General features: G+C 40.8%; 2 long non-coding RNA genes across 4 annotated transcripts in view; one reads left to right on the forward strand and one right to left on the reverse strand.

Annotated features, from left to right (window-relative positions):
• The first annotated feature begins 1,756 nt into the window (after positions 1 to 1,756).
• LOC139633051 (uncharacterized) lies at positions 1,757 to 12,377 on the forward strand. Its single transcript, XR_011693672.1, has 3 exons — positions 1,757 to 1,831; positions 1,907 to 1,965; positions 12,138 to 12,377. It is a non-coding gene; the product is annotated as an uncharacterized lncRNA (long non-coding RNA).
• The window catches only part of LOC139633043 (uncharacterized), a 31,647-nt gene continuing 8,274 nt past the window's right edge, over positions 1,946 to 25,318 (reverse strand). The window contains exons 3-6 of one of the 3 annotated variants that reach the window (XR_011693670.1): positions 22,717 to 22,897; positions 18,901 to 19,034; positions 5,230 to 5,344; positions 1,946 to 3,923 (exon numbers count right to left, since the gene is read on the reverse strand). This is a non-coding gene — a long non-coding RNA (uncharacterized lncRNA). Of the gene's footprint in view, positions 3,924 to 4,617; positions 5,345 to 14,067; positions 14,502 to 14,992; positions 15,048 to 18,900; positions 19,035 to 22,716; positions 22,898 to 25,318 lie in introns of those variants that run through there. The other 2 variants (XR_011693671.1, XR_011693669.1) reach the window with 2 other exon arrangements.

Genomic DNA, 25,318 nt, shown 5'->3' on the forward strand with positions numbered 1-25,318 from the left:
ACACTAGCACGGCATGTGAGTAAAATTCCACCATTGCAAGAAGTTAAAATTGGTTTTAGAGATTGAGTAATTTATATTTTATGTAGCGGGACCAAGCCAGCTGACAATTCACAACAGACGTTTAAATACATTCTAGTTTTGAAGAAGACCAAAGCAGAAAACAAAAACTGTGATATAACATTTGGAGGCCTTTAAATTAGTTTTACTTGCTGTCCGCTAAATCCCATGGGTTTTCTGTGAATTCAATGAGCCAACATGCACAGGAAGAATGACTAAGCCTCTGGTGACAATGACGCAACCTCAACCAGCCTTAAAGCCACCAGCCGGCTGGTATCCAAGCCACTCTCAGCCACAGCACAGTGAGTGTCAGTGACTGCTTTTCCCCGCCGGCTCCACATGACCTTTCCAAGATGCTATACAACCGAAGCTTAATGAATAACACACCAGTTGACATTTACTGAAGCCAGCTCACCATCAAATAGTTCAGAGAAACATCAAAAAGCTAATGTTGCTTGTAACCAAATGGGACCCCCCCCCCCCCCCCCTCCCCCCCAGGAGTGAAAGGTAGGGAGATATGTGTGAAACTTAGCAGACTGGATCAGTATCTGAAACGAGCCGTAACAACAAATATTTCAATAGGTTTTGCAGAAATTATTCAATGGCAAAATATTACATCTAGTTTAAAATCATGTTGGATAGTTGTAACAACAAAACAACAAAATAAACAAACACAGATGAATTAAACATCTTTGTTTAAAATTAAAACAGCATCCTGTCTGAGGCAGTGAAAAGGCCATGAAGATTGATGAGAGAGTGGTAGGCGTGCCTTTTGTGTCATACATCATTCCTATTTTGGCAGGACTGTCACTGGGATTGAATTTACATCAGAGGGCAGACAAGTGATGCAATGATGTCAACACCCTTCCACACACCCCTTCCCGAAAGCTTAGGGCTGAGGTCAGAGAGACAACTGACGTAATTACAAGGCTTAGAGGGAAAAACCAACTTCCACCCCAGATCCCGTCAGAAGATGGATATCTTGAGAACATTTGATGTCTGGAATGATTATTCCAGTGTGAGAGAACAGGTCAGTGGAGCAACCATAGAAGAAAGGGTCAATGGATCCAAATGATGATCGTATAAATTACCCCCATTCCAGTGTACATTACTGTGGGGAAGATGGCTGTTTAGAGTGCTGTTTGGTAAGGCTTCATCAGTCATAGGTTCCATGTAACCTTGGAAAAGACCATTTATCATGCGTAGAGAGGAATTAATGGCATTAGCCAGGGGTCCATCAGAGGGTTAAAGACTTACATTAGCTTCGTACTGACCAGGCGCAGGGGGCTGACGGGCTATTTTGCAGTCAGGGTACATCATTTACATTTCTGAAATCAGATAAGACCATGGAATAAAGAAGTTAACCCTTCAGCCCTCTTTTTGTGCAGAGCAATGCTCCAATCTTTAATGACCAGGCTCCTCCATTCAGAAGGGTTTCATGATGGACAGCCCTGCATAGATGGACAGAAGATAGGACATTAGCTGGAGCTGACACAAGACAAGCTAGACAATAGCTGACACTGCTGGAACAGCTTCATTGTGAAGCAGCAGCAACAGCAGTACATCTGTATTCAGAGGTGAGTGCGAGGTTACACATTTAGCAGAATAGCTTTAAATCTGTTCTACACGGTCTGCTCCAGCTGCAAGGTGTAGATAGAAGCCTCCACATGGCACTTCAAACAGAGTAGCCCAGCCCAACCTGCACACCAGACTGGAGCCGAGGAGCTCCCTTCGTCCCCACTCTCCCCTTATCGGAGAACAACAGGAGAATGAGGTAAACAACTGAGGAATTAGCGGTAAACAAGCCTGTAAGAGCTGTTTTAATGACTCTGCTGTCTGTTAAATGTAGAATCGTGGAGTGCTGTACACAGGGTTTGGGCAACACAGTTCCCAGCAAATGCCTGTGAGGTAAGTTAAAATGAAAAATTATACAAACTGATCTTTCGTATATTTTGGTGCCAGATGGGTGTATTAAAACACAATTAAATGTTTTTAAAATGGTGTTTATAATAATAATAGCAAACATGTGCTTGGGGCTCTTCCACAGCCATCAGAACCTCGGCTTATGATGACCCTCAGTGTTCAAGGTCTCTAAAGCTCTTAGCTCTGGTATGTAGAGTCAGACATAACCGCCCACGCTCATGATTCCCCCTCCCCACACATGCCTGGTTTGCTGCCTTTCTTTCTGCTTTTGTCTGTCAAGGCCAGCTTGTATCACATCAGCTTTCCTATATTTCAGTCCAAGACTTATGTATACTTAACTGTACCCAGTGCCTTTTGTCCTTGTTGATCACATTATCTACTGCATGTCTTCAATTTCTAGCACAAATTAAATAAATAAAAAATCACTGTCTGCATTCCTGCACAGACACATCACAGAGAAGGAAAATCACAGGAAGGAAGGTATTTATGAACAAAGAGAGGCAGTCAAGGTTGGAGTCGTAATCATAAGGAGAATATATCTTATGTATGAAAAGCTTTGAGTAGTTTCAGTTAAAACATCTAAAATAGCCAACTTTAACCCACAGTCTGTTACCAGTGGGTGCCCTGACACTGCAGTTTTAGCTGTCTCCAAAAATTAAACTTACTGGACAATTTATTTGTAATGGTATAAATAGTCAAAACCAAAACCAGACTATCTCAGTCCACAAGAGACAACCTCTTAGTGACAACAGAAAGCCACTAGATGTCACTGTGACCCCATTTAATCTCCCATCAGCTGATGGCCCGACACTAACCTTGGTGTGAGAGAAGTGCTAGGAGACCGCCTCTGTAATGGGATGCTCATACTACTGTGTCTAAACTGCACAGCTGCAATGTGTGAAAAGTGTCTGTAAAGCTATTACTATTCAGGGCCACTTCCACCCTGTCTGCAATACTCTCAAAGCACAACAGTGCCCAGCAGCAGCGGGCGGGGTCTCAGAAATTACTGTACGCTGCAGCTCTGCTGGAGTAGGACTGCATATATTATGCTGCATCTGAACCTGGGGTCCTGCCTGTAGGGAGGACCACAGCCCTGCCAATAAAACATACACAAAGGACTTCACACATGCTGCAGTGGGGATGATGCTCAGAGAACAGTTTGACAATCAGATGCACGACAAGTTTGATATAATGCTGACTGATATAATTCACGAGATTGATTTCACTTAAGCCATCAACAGATGATTAAACGCAGAGAGATGACAGATAACAAGACCTAACCAAAAATTATAGCAGTAGTCCTTATCTTATTCCTCTCTTTCTTGCCTTCCTTTACATTCATATCTATACCTTTCAGTCATACAATACAAAAAGGCAAAGTGGAGGTGGATTAATACGCAGCAGTTCTACCTGATTGCTGCTATCACGACTCTGTTTGTTCTGACTGATGGAAGAAAAAAGTAATCAGATTCTTTTCAGGGCAGCCATTGCACAAAATCAATACTATATAAGGAGGCCTGATGAATTTGAAATTTGTACTCAGAGTGAATATTGATCAGTCTCAGTCAAAAGACTTTTGAAAGCCCATGTAGATTTACAATCAATATGTAGTTTAACAAACATAACTCTACTGTTATAAATCAAACATCAGGAATGTATGTAACAACAATGCCATTAATTCGTTTATCTTAAAATAATTTAGCTTGATCACATTGTAACATGTAATAAGCAGAGCTGCTGTAGCTTTTATGCCCATCACATAAAATGTAGACAATGCACACAATAGCAGTGAGACTTACACAGATCTGGGCTAGGCATGGTCGTTTTGCCTGGGAGGGACAATATGAGTAAAGGACTCCTCCTCTTGGTCTGCCTCAAGCAAGATACAGGGATCAGGAGATTGCATGGAGCAGTCAATAGAGACTGAGGATACCACCTGGATTCTGGATTAAATACCACAGCACAGTCAACACACCACCCCAGGCATTACTGGTATCAGCACTTTTAAATAGCAATATTATAGAAATACAAAATTCATATGTGATTAAGAAACTGCAATTCCAAATTGATTTTCAGTGGTTATGTAACCTTTATACACTCGAAACTAAAGACTCATGGTACTTGACTGAACAGTCTGGTAGACAGAGCCTGCATCATGTGTGGCTGAAATGATTGCAGTCTTCCTCTGGCTCATCAAAATGAGAGCTGTGTGCTGGAAGGTATTCTCCAGACTCCAATCTAATACCATTAGGAGCGGATATACATGGCATAGACTAATCCAGCTGTTCCCCACAATTACATTTTAGCCTCTTAGACATATCTGGCCCAAGTTCATTGCAACAGTGCTTTCCGGGCAGTGCGTAATGATTGAGTTACTGGCTGGAGAGGTCTAGTAAAAATACTTAGGAGTCTCATTCATATTCAATTTAATTTTACAGATATTTGAATCAAAACTGCAACTAATGACTATTTTCATTGTGAATTAATCTGCAGATTGTTCACTTGATTAACTGATGAATCATTTTGTCTATACAAATAAAATTTAAAAGTATGTATTGTTTTATCAGACAAGCCAAAAGCCAAAGTGAATGTTTAGCATTTTTGCTGGACAAATGACTAAATGATTTATCTATTATTAAAATAGTGACTGATTAATTTTCCGTGGATCAACTAATTGATCAATCATGTAATCATTGCTCAAATATAAACTCTAATTAAAAGACTGTAGTTTTGTTACATGACAGTCAAAATTTAGGATAGTAGCAGCCCATATCTGCTGGCCGTATTACCTATTAGGTCAAGGAATACATACTAAAATAGATTCAAGTTAGACCTTTCTAGAATGTAGAAAATTGTTTTACATCCATAATGACTTTTCATTGCTCTACATATTACACAGGATATTGTAGTACAAAAGAATGTATTCAGTTGCATTATTCTTATTGTATTGAGTTGGTAAAATACTTGGATTGGGAGTCTGTAGTATGACACAAAAATAATACAGCTTTATTTTTTTGAATTCCAAGAAACCTAAAAATACTGCGCTGAAATGTTATTATCTGATCAAAGTTTAAAAGTTCAACTGGAGCACAGAGACGTGCTTATGTAAATAAACACACTACATGACATTCATAGAAATCAGATCAGCCAACGGGATGAGGCTGCCTTCATCTCAGAGGCAGACTGAGCCAGACTCTGCTCTGTGTCTTGCAATTTGAATCCTGGCTCACAAATGGATCCTTCATTAACCTGGCATCCGGAGGTCATCTAGTAAGCAGACTTTTCCTTGAAGCACGACTTCAATCTGTCTCTCGGAAATGAGGGTGCTGAGCTGCAAGGACACCGGGGATGTGTAGTCTTCAGTCTGGGCGTGTTTGAGGAAAAGGAGAGATAGTCACAGAGGAAATTCAAAGCACTAAGCTATGCGCAGTCACACCGTCCTGTCTTTGTTTGTGCTCCTTGTCTGGCCCACCTGTTCACTGACACATGAATTATACTGCGGGGATGTTACTCTGTGTTTTATCAAATACAGATTAAATGGCCTATTGACCCTTTCGATCTTTCTGGTTGGGCCATTTCCCCCTGTCTAAAGCTAGACTAGTAATTTATGGTGTGGTGGAGTCTAACACACCAAACTTCAGCCTCAGTACAAGAGTGTAATGAGAACAGCTGTGGAGATAGCGACTGTCAGAGTGCTGCAATGATGATGTGCCTCTCCATCCAGCAGCAGGCAACGAGTTGCAGCAAAGCCCCCTGGCGCTGTCCATGGTTCTGAGGAGAACAAAAGCATCAAAGCCAGAGCTCTCCTCCTTGCTCCTCTCATACAGGGAGGGGCCGAGCTGTGAAGGGGGAGGCACCATGTGTACTTGATTCAATTAGGCAGTCTGTGAGGCCTCCCCCGGGAGCAGGCTGCAAAGAAGGGGGCTGCAGGCCTGTCTAACAAAGACGTTCAGCCCACCCCTTTGCCCCGAATGAATCCACCTCATTAGTCAGTCGAGTAAGTGTTGATCATCTCAAACAGTGTCTTCACTACATAACAGTAAGAAGAGGAACAGATCTTCCTCTGACTCTCTATCAGGCTGAACTGAGGCAACATGTTAGAAAAAAACCCCAAAACAAATCAAAAAACTCCTGTTTGGATTTCTGTTGCACTGGTGAGTATTTGCACTGCAGAGACTTTCTTACTGAAGAGGGCAAAAACCCTTATTTTGTGCATTTTATATCTTTGCCTACTCTATATTTAATGTTCCATGTAATGATTTTAGTTTAAGTAAAATTAATTTACTGGTAAAAGTTCCTACATGCTTCTGTATGTCCATACTAGTTGAGTCACTGTAGCACAAACAGATATTGATACAGAAATTCAGAATGAGAAAATAAATTGGAATATCTCTGTCAGTTTAAGCTGTGTGAGAGTGTTAATAAAACCCATATCTCTTGGCAAACATCTGTCATATCCACTGTCTGACTCACACCACTGAAAGTCCTGCATGTTTCAAAGTTTCCTCTGTATCGCAGAGAATAAGCAGAGCATTTAGATGTTTTGAATGCCAGTCAGATAAACGTGCTCCAGCGACATTAGTATTCATTTTCTGTTCTGCTGGTCCTTTGAAACACAGCAGATGTCTGTGTTTCTGCGTTTGCACATTGTCAGAGTTGCTCCGAAGCAATGGAGGAATTTTAAAGGAGAAAAAAATGGCAACATCTGCCTGGTCTGCTTTAATCAGTGCAATGCCATAATCTGTCAACACCAATCTGTTCAAAAATATTTTCAAGATCATTACGCAGAGAAGTGACTCATGGTAACCTGAAAACACGTGTTAATGCTTTGAATGATACAGGCCAGATATGTGGTTGAAAGTGTTGGGATAGGACTACAGTGTGAAATATGGGCTTTGATCCCTTAGGAGACTTTTGGTTTTCATGGCTGTATTAACCACCATGCAATAAATCAAATTCAAGCTATTTCCTTTGAATTAAATTCTTGTGATTTGCACAACTGACTACCAGTGTGCTATTGTCATCATAGAGGAACAAAAAAAAAACAAACCGAGGCAAATGTCTGCTCAGTCACAGACACAACTGCTCATGTGCACTCATATCCACCGACAGGCCCACCACCCAGCACTGACAGTCACACCTGCTGTGCTCTGGGACCACTTGGCTGCTTTAGCAATCATTGCCATCATAGGAACCAGAGATAATTACACAGCTTCCACCCACCAGGCTGGCCTGCTTCGCTAAAACCATATTGCTCCAGTGCAGCAATAACACTTGTCTAAATGAATGCACGCCACTTTACTGCACAACTGACAGCGCCCATTTATTCTGCCGTCCAACTGGAAAGAAAAAACAAATTAATTTGGCACTTAAGGCCCCCACCCCTGTGAATAATGTATCACCTCTCCCCCAACCACAGCCCTCCCCAGCCCCAAATCACCATTATTCATCCCTTTTTATAGATGATTCTCGTTTTAACGCACCTGTAAGAGAGTCTTCCATCAAAGCCTTTTACCATTTATACAGAAAGTTGAATCACTGGTGTTTGATCTCAATCTGTGCTCATTAGTATTGCCATTTATCTTGTGCTATTATTACATCTGTCAGAAACATGCATTTACTCACTGTCTCCCCATTAAATTCAATGGAAAATGTCCAGCTGTCAAATAACAATACAAATAATGGGCAAATTGCACAAGTGCTCTGGACACAAACTAAATGATCTACACATTTAAAAAATCTAGCGTGTTGAAAGTCAGAATCAGGTGTATGGTACATTTGTGTGACAGCCACTGTCTCTTTTTTTCACTTCACACTGTCTAGTTTATGGTCTGGCTGTCAGAATAACAGCTCTCTAACAATTATCACTTGTGCACCCAGATCCTAGTAACACCTCTCCTCCTCCCCTTGGGGAGAACAGACATTGGGCTTTACACTCTCTTGTGCCCCATTATATTTATGCAAATGAGACTAAAATCAGGGGAAATCAGGGGGCATCCTTTCCTGTTAGTGCTAATTAGCGATGAATGCTATATTGTATACATTATGTATGAGATCCCCCTCTATGCAGCTATACATTGTGACCTTGAGCACAAGGCCAAGTTCTGATTGTAACACCACAAAGTCTTGATTTCCTGTAGTCTAACGCATACAGAGGATCTCAGCTGAACAGTGACAAATTCTGCAATAAAACGCTGAAGTGAGGTCTGGGGAATATCTTTTTGAAAATCATTGCCTGGGAACATAATATTTACTAGCATAACACACAGGAGAGGCATCCTGTCTGCACAGAGATCCATTAAGATCATATGGCTGAAGTGTGCCAATGAATCAGGCCTCATAAAGGAGCCAAACAGCAGAAGAGAGACAGAGCAGGGACATAGGTGACAAGAGACATCACATTCAAGATTGCCACTTTGCTCCCAAGAGCTAGTAAATGATATTTTCTCAGATCCCATAAAAGAGAATGCATTAAGATTATAATTTGAAAAGCAATTATTAAAGAGCAATAAAATATGTTTAGTACCCTCTCCAGGCAAGTGGTGCATATATTTTTTTAGTAACTGAGCTAGAAAGTGAGGCCTGAGGCCCCATGGCTGTCTCTGTTGAGCTGACTTATGACAAAGTAGGCATCAATAATTTCTTTCTTGTGGCTGACCCTTTGAGAAAGCAAATATGTTTCTTGGCTAATCTTGTTTTTGACTGAATACAAGGTTAGTGACTAATGTTAAAATCACTGCCGCTCCTGATGGAACATAAAAACATCCACTGGAAGCAGGGATAAAATGATCCCCTAAGTTGGCCAGTATGGACCATAAACATCAACAGCATATCCATGCAGGAAAATGGTGGCGATTAAACCCAGTATAACTCAGAGATCATGCTTTTTTACAACAAATCACAGAGGCCAGATGTATGCGATAGTACTACAACTTATCAAAATGATGGAAATTGCGAGATGCAGTGAAAATGACCAAAAATCCAAACCACTCTTTACAGAGGCAACAAAGTGATTAAATCAGGAGAATCAGCATTTAGTGCATCTAAAGTTCACTTAAACAGTAGGTATTTCTGACATAACAAAATATCATTAATGTGGTACAAAGGATGCCAGTGTTTTTGTGACTGGATGTCGTGCTATGCCGACAACTACAGTGTTGAAGTGTCTGTGCAGAAAATCAATGATCCAGAGTGTACAGTATATCTATATCTTATATACTATATCTTCTCCTCTCTCTCCCTCTCTCTGTCCTCATTCTGCAGGTATCTCTGCATCGGGAGCAGCAGGATCCAGATCCACCACTACTCATCTTTACTATTAACCACTGTTACCTGTCATCATTATTATTGATAACACCATTACCTACACAGCTGTTCCTGGTCTCTCTCTCTCTCTCTCTCTCTTCTCTCCCCTCTCCTCCCCCTCCCCCTCTTTCTATCTTCTCCTAAACCCAACCGGTCGAGGCAGACGGCCGCCCACCCTGAGCCCGGTTCTGTTGGAGGTTTCTTCCTGTTAAAAGGGAGTTTTTCCTCCCCCCTGTCGCCAAGCGCTTCCTCGTTGTGGGAACTGTTGGGTTTTTCTCTGTAACAAAGTAAGGTCTTGACCTTACCCTGTAAAGTGCCTTTAGATAATGTATATTATGATTTGGCGCTATACAAATAAAATTGAATTGAAAAATTGAATTATAACAATAGGAAAATCTGGGAAATCAGGGAAATCTGTAACAAATGAAAATATATGTAAAACCCCACACAACATATAATGAAATACAGTATAGCTGTGGAAAGTATTACAAGTTAAGTGTAAGTAATTAAGCTCCTCACTCACCCTTAGGGGAAGCTTTTTTACCTTCATCCCCTTCTGCCCCATTTCTGATATCAGCTTCCTGTGTGGCTTCTGGCAGAGGAGCCATGTGAATACAACACAAACTTACAGAGAATAGCAAGACTCAAACTCTGCAGGAAGGTTTTAGGGCATACTCAAAACTGTGTAAACATTCCTGATTTAGCAACAGTTTAGTCTCACATTTTCTTCCTGTACTTGTTTGACTTTGTCCCCATGTTACCAGTGGTAATGAAGTAGTCCAACATCAGAGCAGCAGCTCCAGTAAACATGGTGGTACAGTCTTGTTCCAGAAACTGAAAGCTGTGGTTCCACACACGCTGTGTCTCATGGGAAACAACCTGGGAGACCTGCTGCAAACACAAGGGAGGAGCACAGCAACACACAACAAAGACTCTGTGTGGCTTCAGGAAATTGTCTGCATTCATCAAAAATTAAAACCTTCTCTGAATGCATCTTTAGTCTACTGTGAATCTATATTGAGCACAGCTTTTCCCTGGGTTAATAAGAGTCTCTGGGCGGGATTGAGAGGACATGACGATCAACAGTTGGCACAGCGAGGCTGATCCCAGCAGGCAGTGCTGTTGTGGCATAGCTGGGGTGAGAGTGTGCCCGGCACCTGGCTGGTACCCTGAGGGGAGCTGGCAGATGGTACTGACGCTGGGGTGTGCAAAGAGGGAGGGCCCCGCAGGTGAGGAGAGGAGGGAGTGCCAAACAGAGAGGGGGGGGTTCAGGCGAAGGGACTCCAATGGACTTGGCTGCAGAGGGGTCACAATATGCCCCAGGCAGGCAGATGTTTCAGCTCATTAGGGCTTATAACACTGGTCTGCATACTTCACTGAACAACTGAATTATTTATTTCTGCAATGTCTGCGTCTTCCTGTAACCTGTCTCGAACCGTTTCGCAGTGTTTTCTTGCTCTATGCTACCATGTATAGGTGCAGCTCACGCCGAACATACACTGCAGTCTGGTGCATCTATATGTTCTGCCAGAATGAACACTGTTTAGAGACACGCAGAGATTGCTAAGAGTGTCATTTACACACCGCCCGATGAGTGCATATCCATGGGGACCTTTGAGCTTCAATTGTCATTGGCTGAGGCTCCTCTGAGCGCACACAAAGGTCACCAGTGACACTGGCTCCAGAGCTCCTTATTGATTCCCAATCTACCACCATTATGCCTGGCAATTACAGATGGAACTGAAATTCTAGTCATGGAAATAAATTCAGTCTGAGGATGTCTCTGGAATTGTAATGTAGTGCCAAGACATGTATAATTCAATCTAAGATCAGGGATTCCTCTGTGTGCTGGTGGACACCTTTCCCACATGTGCTGCAATTTAATAACAATATTAATACTTATTATATTAATATAATATTCATATTTTTAATAATATTAAACATCTGCTGTCAAAATCATTTAAGTTCAGTTCAAGACTAATTTTACATATAAAAAATGGTGATGTACAAAATATCACCTCACATAATGAGACGTGGTAGACTGATCAGTCTATACGACTGCTATTACAGTAAAGGAGATAGAGATAAACACTCAGCTACAGTTATGAGGGCTAAAATAGCTCGGTGGTGCACATCTTGTGTTTTTTTATTTATATATTGTTTTTGGTTTTGTTTCAGCACAACCTTAGATGAAAGCAGAGGTAAACTGACATTGACCATAGAATTAATTTCAAATATTATACCACCACATTCTAATTTAATGTAAACTTAAAATTCTAATTATTCTATCTATTTATTTATTTATTATTCTAATTTGCCTAGATTATCTTTCGTCACTCAGCAATCATTGAGCCTGGCTGTCCTTTCACAATCATTTTAGAGTCAATATTAGGGCTTAATTATTATATAGAACTGAAGATATATTATATTTTAAACAGGCCAAAAAAAAAAAACAAACAAACAAAAATAGAGCTATGTGGCTGTATAGAGAGGCTGAGAGTGTATGAAGTGGCCTGTTGCCTGCCTGAGCACAGATGGTGGCAGAGCAGGATGTACCGACCTGTAATTTTGCCCACATGCACACTCACACACACAGACACGCACATACATTCAGATTAATCACATATGCATGGATGCATACAGTATGTAAATACTGCACTCATACATACACACCCACACATAGGGCTGATCAGCCATGTAAAAAGCTCATCCTATGGCACAGGAAGCAACTGCAGATAGACAGACTGGTCATTTAAGAGGGCATCCCACTTGTTTTACAAAGATCAGAAGTCAAAACCAAACATACATGTAATCAAAACGGTTTCTCTCTCTTTTTTTTTTTTTTTAAACAGTGAAAGACAGCATCCAGACACGTCGATCAAAGACTGACTGCAGTTCACAGAGACATCCAAGGCCAAGCAGGATAATTAGTGCAGTGGAACGATCAATACGCTTCACGTGGGGGTTGGATGCAGAGGAAAAAAGCAATCTAAGGAAGAGTTGGAAGAGAACTGCAAGGGAAAGCAAAATCCAAACAGGCTGCATACATAACAAAGTGAGAGATTTACATCAGTGGGAGGGATTCCACTCACTGTGTGTGATTAGTACATACCAGGTGCAGGAGGTGCAGCTTTTCAGATCCATATTAAAACCACTAATATTCATTATTTATATTCTAAACAGAGAGGGACACAACTTATTGATTACTACCAGAAGCTATTGAGATATCCTCAGTGAGCGTACAGAAGTGAACAGTAAAGACTGGAGACAAATGGGAAGGCGTAAGGACAGGAAGACGGATAGATAGGTAGATGAGTAAAGGCGAGGGTTCAGCAGATCGATTGGCAGAAAAGGAGCAGAGGTCCCTCAGGGGGAGTGGGGCCTTTTTAGCACTCTGTGAGGAGAGGAGGATGACATGTTTCTCCTTTGTAGTGTTGAGTAAGTGAGGGAGGGTTGTGCCATGATGGCCAGGATGGAAAGATGCACGAGAGGAGAATGTGTGGCCACGGCACTCTGCGGTGTGACAGACGGTGATAGCGAGCGACAAACAGAGAGAGAGGAGAGGAAGACATGCCGGTTCTCCAGACTCCAGCTCCCCGCCATGACTCTGGGATGACAGCCATGCCCTGCCCATCCCCTCTCAGTTACAGCCTTCAACAGAAACACAGAGCTTATGATTTAATCTGGAGGCTTTTGGATACATCATCCCGCCGCCTTGCTGGAAGTACTTCAGGGGGAAACCCAATTAAAAAAGGCCAAAAAGAGCACGACGAGAATACCTGAAGTCAGCCCTGTGCAGTGAGGTGTGGAGGGTGGAAGCAGAAGGGTGGAAAATATATCGTGGTCACAGCCAGTCCTGCAGCTTGTGGGGTGGAAAGCATCATGGCATCTTTTAAAACCAAATGACACATGAGAAAAAACATTTTCATTCCATCAATTTCATCATTATTATTGAAAATAACTCATTATTAAGAATTCTACTATGAAAAATATTTTAATACAACAGAATATAACAAAGAAAATGTTCAGCTGTCCCTATTCCAAATACACCATTTACATTAAATTGAGTGACGGTAACATGGCTTCTGTGGAAATGTAGAGAATTGCTCCCTGATTTCCAAAATAATAAGAATCTGTAACGGTTACCCCCACTCACAAAAGGCATAAATGAAAACATGATATGGGTGTCGACCAGCATCCCCGCAACAGATTAAGGTTCTGACACTAGGCTGAGAAATCCATTTGAGTGAACAAATGAATAAAACATTGATTTGCACCATTTGCACCTTGGTAACAGCTTTACTATTATTAGCAGAGCGGTAGGTGCAGGAGCGACAGAGACGGAAAAGCTCCAACTGTGAAGAAAAGTAAGACAAAATAGATTTAGTAGTGTGAAAAAATTATAAACATCTAGAAAATGTTAACTCTAATCAAACCAATTAGGCGTAAAATAAATCTTTTTCTATTGAGATGACTCTGTTGGAAGGACAGTATAGACAGCCATTAAAGAAATTGTCCAACATTTAAGGTATAGCCAGCTGCGTCTGAAGGTAACAAAATTCACCTCTGTCACAACCGTTTCTCCCTGTTTCCAGTTTTTCTTCTAAGCTAATCAGCTGCTAGTCGTAGCTTCTTATTTAGGGTACAGACATGACAGCAGTATCAATCTGCTCATCTAACTGTCGCAAAGAAAGTGGAAACGCGTACTTCCCTGAAATGTTAAAACTATTCCTTCAAAGAGATGATGAAAAACTGACCCGGTATTAAAGCTGGTGAACAAAATGTCACATTAACAGAGGTCTGATCTGTAATGACGGTTCCTTTCTCCACATAAATGCACCCATATTTGCCTCACATATTAGACCTGCAAACAGTGTTTTTAGCCTGCAATGCATGGGACAACTGTACATACTCTCTCTTAATTGATGTCAGAGCTCTGAGGTGCATTAGTGCGTTACAGGATGTGCCCATGCTGATGTGCATTTGCCCTCTCCGCTGGGCGAGGCACCAGGCCCCACCCACCAGCTGCACAATACAGCCAGAGCATATTGATTATACTGCTCACGGAGGCAGAATAAAAGGAGAGTGATATTCTTTCTGACTGACCTGTCGGAGTGCTAGTTAGGGACAATATTGGCCACAGTGGGCAGAAGACCTACTGTAGAGAGCTCTTCATTGGGCTTTTCCATAGCCTGCAGGAGCACCTAAAAGCAAGACTGATTTATTGAGCAGGGGAAGAAAGAGAGGGAGGGAGAGAGCATGCACAACATAAATCCCACACTCACACTGTCTCATCTGCAAACATGGCACATCTCTGCTGGTCAGTTTAAGTTATGCAGTATCACATGCAGCCATTTAAACTCATGCTACGCAATACCACCTGGTGGGCAGAGGATCAATGGAAAGATCTGGTTCATATCAAATTCTTACTTTGCTTGATTAAGTTATGATCTTTTTCATCTTGCTGGCAGCGAGCTGTGAAAACGGAGGACTGAGATTGGGTATCTTATCAGATATTCCAAGATCTAATTAAAGCAAAATGATTTTCGACAGTCTAATTGCTTGAATCCAGTGCCGGTAAACCCCTTTTCATGTCTCACTGGATATTTATGACCGCCAGAGGATTTAAAGCATTTATCAACCAAACAGAGGGAAATGGGGAGATGTGAATAACTAACTCACTTTGGATCGAGAAAAGTGTACTCACCTCAAGAGATGAAGAGCCTGAGACTGAGGACTTTCCTGATTACAAGAGACCTCAGCTGGAACAGAGTGATCAAAGGAAGGAAACAATCACAATGTGGCACTTGGCCACAGTAATACTACTGCCACAGTGGGGCAGTAGTCTGTTAAACTATAATCCATTACTGTAGAGTGAAATATCCTCTGCACCAGCATTCACTGCATAATTCACCTGGCAAGAAATAGTGTTGGTAGGAGGGCTATTGCATCAGTCTTTGGAGAATTAAAAAAAAGAAACACACCGGACTTCACAAACAGTGATTATTGCTCGGAGCTCTCAAGAGGGTCTTCCATTAACAATGCTGCACAAATCAATGTTTATGATGATCATAAAAAACTGCAAACTAGAAAGCCCCCAAATCCCGATTCATCCATAAAATCTGTTCTTTACACACCATCTTCAACCAGCTTCAAGCTGATTTAACCTAAAACAATCCACCGTTCCTTAAACTCCCTGCTTTTACTAACTCTGCAGTTCAGTCCCCATAACAGGTGAAGAAGAGTAGAGCGCTTATTGCCCACAGACACTGACTTGGTGCAATGTAATCAGCATCACTGAGATATTCACAACTATACTGCTTGAGGCAGAATATCGAGGAGAACAGTCCCAACCTGTGGGGAGTTATGTAGCAAGTGAAGCGGCTACAGGATGTTTTCTGCTGCATTTTTCCATGCTGTCCATCTACATAATAATGAAGCACAGTCTGCATTGTCTGTATGTCTAAGAAACAGTCTATGTAGTGTTTGAACAGAAGTGGGAAAATGAAACATCAAACCGTGAAAGGTGATTCAACCCATAATACATATGATTATGATTTTTTCCCCTTGATGATTGTTCACCTTGACTTACTTTCCTATTAATGGCAGTACCAGTAGTAACTGTAAAGAAACTAAGTATGGTTAAAATGAATGAGAAATGTAAATTCTAATATATCAGACAATCTCTGCAACACATCATCTTTGTTTGTTTCTGGAATATACTATTGTACACAACACATTAAATCTCCCAGCTATGAATTTATAAGTAAGGCCCAGATATTTTAAAATTGATAATAAGTTTAAAAAAATGTTTAATACAAATACAGCGGTTGGATATTTGAAGAAAAGGCAACAGAGAATGTAATGGGATACGCATAGTTACACAGGAAAGGGTAAAGAAAGCATGGATTATTCATGTCTATTCCCACAGTGCAAACAGCTCCTTTTTGATGGATTGCGCCCGGGGCGCTCCTCCCTGCTCAATACCAACAGTCCCAGGCAGCCAAGCCTCATGCTGCTCCACGCAGCCGGGATGATGAGCTCCCCAAGAATCACAGACAGAGCCAGCGGCTCTCATCTCCTTTCTACAGTCAGACATAATGATGGTGTGTGGTCTGAGGTGAACCTAAATTTAAACTAGAGTATCGAGAGGAGGGTAGTAGAGCAGAGAGGGAGATAAGTGCTGATGGCGTTTGACTGAGCTCATTTTAGTTTAACTGAAGGACAGGACGTAACATGGATGGAGCATAATGGTCTGTCATACCAATCAGCTGACAGGTGGAGGTGCAGAGAGGCGCAGAAACATTGTCGCCTTCAGCAGAGTGAGGCAACATGTAGCGAACATATTTCTCTGCATCAGTTTGTCATCCTGAAAAAGACTTTGGAGTGCGTCCTTGTGTGGATACGGTAGGTGAGCTCACCTGGATCAGCTCCAAATGGTAGCAGTGTAAAGGCTACAGGAACGTTAAGGCAGGAAGGTAGTGAAGCTGACTGTCAGCCACTTTAAATACCAACACTGCAACATTTCATTGAAACGTTTTTTAATCACATTCTGATTCATTTTGTCTTGTATGATGTTTGTAAGTAACTCTTTGTTCTTGCTGCCGATACTGGCAGGTCTCTCTTGAACAAGAGATTTATATTTAAATAAGGTTTTCCTGGCTAATTAGGTTAAATAAAAAAATAATAATAAAATGGAGAACAAGGATACAAAACAAACTAATCTGTAATAAGACCTTTAATAAATTAGAGATCATACACCAGTTTGTCTTTTTGATTCCATATAAATACAGAAATTAAAGAGAAATTGGAGAAACATTAGCTCCGTGAAATACAGAAATTCAGAGGCTAAAACTACATAATTGAACACATGGTGTATCTAAGTGAATACATTCAAAGATAACTGGGCTTAAAGAAAGCTCCTCTGACTCTTGCCTGCAATGATGTGCTCAGTCTGCACCACTGAAATAGCTTTTCCTCTACATGAGCTCTGAACTGAGCATGAACCTGAGCTTTTTTTCTAACTCCATTTATAAGAGGCCTATCTGTAGACAGCATGAGTCTTTGCCAAATTTCTCTTGGCAGAGGATTTAAAAGACGTTCAATATAAAGAAATCTGAGAAGATGCGGATCAAATCTCAATAACAAATGTTGCCTGAAGCCATCCACACCCCAGACAGCCAATGATAGTGCAGACTGTCTGGCTCACTGATGAGAAACTGAGTAATCCTGAGATTTCACACTTTCAACACATTCCATACCATCTCCCAGCATCCAGCAGGTGAAGATGGATAGCAAATGAAGCTGTGTAATGGTCAGCTAACCATTCAAAACACCTTAGCAACAGTTAGAATCCTTTATGCTGCGGGTCTGATCGTCGACTCGTGACTTTGCTGTCCTCCAATGAGCTCGCTTCGCCGCAAAGGGGAGGAGGCAGCCGTAGGCAAATAAAGCAGGGACTCGAACAAAGGGAGGAGGCTTCAGAAACATTACATTGCCTTTGCTGGACCATCAGTATTCCCTCCACATCCACTGCTATCACTCCTCACACTCACTGAGAGCGCTATTTAGGCTTGTGTGTAATTATTCTGTCACTTGACAGGCAGAAACCATGCTCCATGAATGAGCGGACCCAAGCTCGACAATTATCATCAGCACTGAAGTTGTTCCCTGGCCCGGCTAGCAGAACAAGGCAAAGCGATTTTACACAGATATATATTTTGTTGCCAATATTTAGTATAAACCGCAGAGGGAAATATGTTGCATTAACATTCAGAGAATGGCCTGTCGGGTGCAACAGTTTCTCAGAAGCACGCAAGCAATTTTTCACTCCCAAAATTAATGTTCATCCTCAGTGACAGAGGCTTCAGAGACACATGCAGATCAACACATTTGTCTTCTCTTGATGTTGGAGTTCAGTCAGTACTTGAAAGGTTAGCTGTAACAGGGTAATGGGATTTTATGAAGCATCCCAGGTTTCCTGAATGCTCTGTGAAGAGTCTGAAGACAAATATGCAACACAAAATCTTGACAGAAATATGTCAGCACAACAAAAAAACAGCATCAATTACAGATTCAGCTCTATCTTCTCTTTTTCACAATAATTATCCTGTGCTGATAAACTGTAGCATTAGCAACACGCAGGGGTGCTATAAACACTACACAGAGCTCTGCATTTAGCACAGTTTAATGCGTCTTTAACCATAAATACCACACAGACACTGTTATCCAAAGCGACTGGGGATCAAACCACCAACCCTACAATCAGTAGATAACCCGCTCTACCACCTGAGCCACAGCTGCCCACACCACACAATCACTGGATAAAAAGAGGAACCTGTTGAGCATCAGATGCAGTATGACTGCATGAAACTATTTATGGCCTTTAGCATGTCACATACTTATTATTCATATTAGAAAGTAATTTGCCAGAAATCTTCTCATCATATTCCTAATGAGATGAACCACAATAAATTGACTCAGGCTGATCACTTTCTGTTATTGCACTGAGCTCTTAGCTCTTTGTACTGTAATGTATAATCTGAAGCCGAGCCCACACAACATTACCCAATAGCTGCATCCTGTTTGGCGGTGTTGTACTCTTTGGCTGCTTACCTCCCTGTAGGCCTGCAGTTCCTGGAGCTCAGTGAAGAGCTTCTCGTCCCGGGAGAGGCCTGTGTGTGGGCTGGTGGGTGCAATGGGTCACCTTCTGACTCCTCCGCCCACAGGACTCATCCACTCCATTCTGCCTGTAAATGTAAAGAGGCCAGTCAGTTTTTCTAAGAAACTCTCTCCCCAAATGTAAATTATACCACTGAGATTTATGTTGTCATGGCGTTTTCTGAAATGTTGTGTTTTGTTTTACAAACAGATTAAGCTTTTAGATAAACAACTTTTAGATTTGGAAGCAATTTCAAAGTATTGTGGAGGAGGATCTCTCACCTAAAGTACACTCTCCTTGTTATCACGTGATTTACAGACCAACGAATTAAAAAATGATTCTAACCTTAACTGTTACCTTAACCCCAACCTAAATCTAATTATAACCCTAACCCTAAAACCAAATCCTCAAAAAGCCATTTAAACATTTAATCTAAACTGAAATTACACTGTTGTATTTTGCAAGATGTTATAAAACACACTTCCACAGAAATCAGGACCACAGCTCAAAATGCCTAACTAATCCCCTGAACAGCCCTCCGTCCTCCCAAACCTTTGAATGGACTAATCAAATATGCTCCCTCTCCCTTCACAGGCCTAATCCCTCTTAGCGAGAACGTAAGAAACGTGCCACCTGCTTCCAGTCATACAGCTCGAGGCCTGACTGCCCTTGTGACACCACACTGCCCTTAATCTCATGAACAAATGCATATAGCTTCATCTAGCCTGGATGCCACAGCTGGATCTGGACTCACTACTGCATGCAAACATGTGCATTTCCAACATCACTTACCACACACACAATCATTTGAGTTAGTCTCCTGAATGGGATTACGACCCAAGATATCCACGAGTGTTTCTTTCATAAAGGCCAAAGATTATGAGAGGAGGGAAACAAAGAACCTCACACTTTCTTCATATAATATTTTACCGCTGATTAAACACTATCAAATATAATAAATATACTGGAATGAAGCCAAACTGTCCTCTACTCTGTCCCCACACATACCAGTCATCTGCTCTTGTCAGCACTGAAAAAGACATCAATCCTAATTCAATCCATTTCAACTCCATAAAAGATGTGGTGAGTCTGATGAGTGACTGCCACGGTGAGGGCAAAACTTTTCCCACTTCTCTTCAAATCCAAAATGGCAAAAATAATCCAGGTATAGGTACAAGCAGGACACTGCAGCAGTCTATGATTTACAGATTGTTAACACAAATCTTCTGAAGCCTTGTATATGAATTGATTCAGAGTTTCTCAGATTTTCCACCAAGCTTGTGTCACTGCTTTCAGCTGAGAGGATGACTAAATGTATGAGGATGAATTTTGTATGAAGCATCAAACTAGACTGAATGGTATTTGGCATGCTAAATTCTCTGCAGTATCTAAAAACTGCATACTTAAAAACTATTCATAAATTTAAATATATATATATATATATATAAATACTGTATGTAAAATCAATCTTGTATTTTGTGTTCAAAAAAGCACAGCGCTGTCATGTGATTCCACAAACTGCCTACACAATATTGTCAGGATCTGAGTTTACTGAAAGTAGAGCAGTAGTGTTCAGATGGATCTTCATAGTAAAGTTGCCTTTAATTTACCATTGCAGTAGCCCATTCAGGATAACATGGGTTGTTTAAACAAGGATGGAGATGTCAGGCTGCATTAGCATCCAGACAGACTCTACACCCAGAGGACTCAGCAGTGCCGGGAAAATCAGTCATTAAATTTGCAGCTGTTCTGCAGAGCTTCACCGTCTGCTTACGGGATGAGGGACAGCATTTTATGGCAGGGATGCACAAGTTCATATTTCAGATTGACCTCACAGATATGAGGGCGCCTGTTGACATATGACACAAAGGCCCAGGATGTTCTTGGTGAAGTGTAGTTGTAACAATATGTGGATTATATTTTTATTTCTGAACTGTGGAAGAGATGGCATTCCATCTTTGAACAGCAGGGTCTTGAAAGTGCCCATTCAATATTTACAGGACACTAATTTGTAAGCTACCAAAAAGGACTGTGCTAAAAATACACATTAGCCTGTAGTTCATGCTGAGTCCTTGCTTCTATATTGGTGTTCACCTTATTGTAGGCTTTAAGAACCTGTTTACATGTGCATGAATTGTGAATTTCAAAATAAAAACTGTGTGTCAGAACGCTGTCCTTTTCTACAAAATTATTCAGTGGATATCACTGAACTATTGTGTGAAAGTCTGTGACAACCACATGTTCATAGGGTTTTATGTTTAAAGAAACATTTATAATATTTTCTCATTAAATAATTTGAAATATAATGCCTATAAAGCGTGGTCTTTAATCTTTTCCTCCTATATAGTTCACACTATAGACAATATAAAAAGGATGACTGTAAAACAAATAGTCATTTATGAATCTTTTCAGGTTTGTTGTTGTGACAGCCATTATTTTGAGGCATACAGTATTCACAATTGTTGCTCTGCCATTATCTTTTTGATTGCTGTCGAGATATTTCTCACTCCCGCTGGCAGATCTTCTCGGCTATGGCAGGTGAACAGTGACTTTGTTTACTGCTCTTTGCTCATCTATTGTAAACAAAGGATTTTTGTTGTTTCTCATTTCAAGTGCCCTTCCCCCGTCTGCCTTTTGTCTCTGAAAGCCCTAGTTTGCTGTTAGAAGCCTTCAACTGGAGCCCGGCTGGCCTGCCCCCCTCTCCTGCCTCAAAGGCGGCTGCAGATGAAAAATTTATGACTGTATGCCTTGAAAACCTCACATTCCATTTGAAGTGCTGCTGTTCCTCTGATGCTGCCCCCACTGATGGCGACTGCGTCTGCTGTCTTCATTTGACCAGAGCTTTTCCTCACAGTGGGAGTGCAATTCAGGGAGAGAGGGTGGGATGGCGTTCATGGCTTTACACCCCTTTACTGGTATTCACTAATCAAGGACAGATTTTTCTTGGCTGTGTGCAATAAAACATTGATTAGCTGACGGTAAACTCGCCCCCACACAGCTCCCTCTCAGTACAGCGATGTGTCTGCATCCTGTTCTAGCTCTGTCCCATTTTTGGATTATATCATATTAGAAAAATGTTGTTGGTCATATTATACACGTGTGGTGTTGCACCTTGTAAATGTTATATTCACTTGCAGGATGCCCTTTCACATTACAGTGTATAAGTTACATATTATGTATAAATTTTGGAGGATTATGGAGGAAATGTGCTCACTGGGCATTAAGTACCAGTATGTCTAAGACCCTCTCTGGTAAATATTGGCATTTTCCTTGAGTTACATCTATTTAACTCTGAAATACATTATTTCAAAGGCCATTCAATGCAGTTATGCTTTATCAATATACATAACAAATAATATTCCCACACTGCCATGGCAGCCTGACCATTATAAATTATATACAATTCCCATGTACCTAGAGTTACATTTTGTTTTCTCCCAAAAACAATATAAGAAAAAAACAAAAGGCCTTTTTTTTGTTTGTTTGTTTGTTTGTTTTTTTTTTCAAATAGTGCATTTCCCAAAAAAAATGCCATAAAAGGAGGTGAAACGTAAACATTTCAACACCACTGAGGATTTTGTTTTGAGTACACTCATGTTTTTAGATGCTTTAGCTTTGGAAAACATCATGGGACTTGTTTTTCTTTTCTTTTTTTGGACAACTTCCACACATTCCAGATGTTGAACCACTGTTCCTGTTGTTTATTACTAAGATTGTGTAATCTTCAGATATGTGTATTGTGTAACACATAGAACAGATAGGATACTCACACTGTCTCATATGGCTGTGATTTGTGTTTTTTATTCACTGGGGGACGATTTAATCACCATGTATGGTTGCGTAGTGACAATGACAACCTCTGTGCCAGGGCTGAACATGTGGGCGTCTGTGCCCGACACCTCCACTCCGCTGAGATCCTCAGTAACCTGGAAAAGATATTTTCACACATCCCTTTGTTCGGTTGTGGAATGTGCAAATAGAGGAAACAATAAAAACAACAGGGAGTGAATGAGCAACACTATATAGACATGCTGATTATGATACTGTCACTCACATATGCTCATGTTAGCAAAACAAGAGATGTATCCTTTCTTTTTTTACAGTGGAAATGGGCCATTTCAAAATGTGCAAAGCTCGTGAAAAATAGTTACAATAAAGAAGTCTTCAGCTGGATGAGAAGAGGGTAAGATGGTCAGTTTGTTTTGTAATTTGAGTCCATACTGTCTGGCACATACATTATATAGAAAATATCAATAATTAGGATTTGACTTAACACAAGGCTGTGGAGAATTTCTTGTGTTCAAAGACCTTGGCAAAGCCTGCTCTCATGCATCAAGTCACACTGGTTCCTAAGCAACAGGTAATTTCACAGCACACACCGCTGTACATGCAGCAGCACCTTTTCATGGCAGGGTTTCAAATTTCAATTTAAAGTCACATCAGACGGCAACCTTGAGCCACTCAATACTGTTCAAAGCTCTGTTCAAAGATAGGGGACACTGTCACACTTGTCACTGGAATAATTAGTTCAGGACAATGAAGTAGCATTCATCGTCAGCAGCGAGGTCATCTCCAGCTCCACATGAATCAACATTCCCCTGCACGACCAGCGGTTTCCAAGCACGGGCTCAGCTTGCCGAGTTGAAACGGTCATGAAGAAAACCAACTCATCACAAGGCGGCTTCCATGTAGATCCCATCAGCCTTCAGAGTTATCAAAATGTTAAAATGATTCAGCAAGACTGTGTGATTATATCAGACTGTGAGTGGAGACTATTCGAAGTTAGTTTGATGTGATTGATGAGTGATCAAAGTGAGGTGAAGCAAAACAAACCAAAACAAAACAAAAAAACCAAACCAAACCAAACCAAACCAAAACAAACCAAACCAAACCAAACCAAAACAAAACCAAACCAAACAAAACCAAACCAAACCAAACACATTGCTTGAATTTTTCATAACAATGTTTTCACTGCCTTGACAGTCAAGTGGTGACCCACTGATGAAGATGAATCAGTGTAATCATTATTTTTTCAATATATTTACATTAACTAGCATCAGGAAAGTTTAAGTCCGGTGATAGTCAACATTTTTTCTTCTTATTAACAAATCCCATGAAAAGTGTATGTGAATCACACATACACTGCCTGAAAATCCCCAGTAAATGCTCTATTTCTTTCGGTTTGAGTAACTTTTCCTACAAACTACACTGCCCAGCTATTTCAGGAAATTACTCAGCTTTGAAAAAAGAAAGAATCAAATCAAATTATGTATTCAACCAATATTTAAAGATTTACATTTCAACAGGAACAAACTGACTTGCAGCTGAGGGCCAGAGACAGTTTAGAGAAGTTGATAAGTATTACAGAGTGACACATTGTTATTTTTTAAAAACTTTTCATTTATTGACAGTAACAAAAAAAAAAAACTGAATATCACCAGCCCTTGCCCCTTCAGTGTTTCCTGTGCAAGTAAGTGTTGTTTCTTCTGTTTACCATCCAAAACAGTGACACTGCGTGGCCATACTTCTCAGAACCCACTGATAGTGTTAAAAATCTATTTCCTGTAATAGATTGACCTTGACAAAGTGTTAATGTTAACACACAAACAAGGCAATCAATACAAGAAAGAGATAGAAATGACACAGTTAACGCCTTTTTTCATGGCAAACATTTTGACATCACTCATGGCCACAAAAACAGACAAACATTTAAGTAGACAAACTAATGACTCCAATGGCTCCACTCTTAATGTCTGTAGGTGTGTCACTTTATACCATTGTTAATGTTGTTAGTTACACCTGTGATTGGACCTGTTGGTTAAATGTGACATGTTGGGGATAAAGTAAAGTCCAATGCTATCCTGACCATTCCCTGATTCTGGACATGATAAATCCCAGCATGTTTTCATTTTGGTTTAGGGATTCCACACAAAAAAAGAAAAGAATATAAAAGAAAAAAACCTCTGTGCTGCTGATGGACAACAACACACCATAAGCAGAGTCTCATGGGATTCCAGACTAGTCAATAATTCAGAGTGAGGCGAGAAATTTTATAAGGAGGCAGAAAGATAGTGGACAGTAAAAAAAAAAAAAAAAAAAAAAGGCAGAGAGAAAAGCAAAGAGTAGATATGGGGGAGTAACTCCTGTTTGCCTGCTTCTGACCCAGAGCAATAACATGCCAGCAGAGGCTTTCAGGGATTCTACCTGTCAATCAACAAGATACACAGTACAGGGGAACGGTCAATATGGAGTACAGGAAAACAACCATTTCTTCCATTTTCTGTGGCTCTCGTTTTACCAGAGAAATAGAGAATGTGAGATAATGCGCCAAAGAGTATGTTGGCCACACAGGTATAAACAGCAGACTCTGGT

This window comes from Trachinotus anak, unplaced genomic scaffold, assembly GCF_046630095.1.
Source record: "Trachinotus anak isolate AG129_WGS33_773 ecotype Australia unplaced genomic scaffold, CSIRO_AGI_Tana_v1 ptg000002l, whole genome shotgun sequence".
NCBI lineage: Eukaryota > Metazoa > Chordata > Actinopteri > Carangiformes > Carangidae > Trachinotus > Trachinotus anak.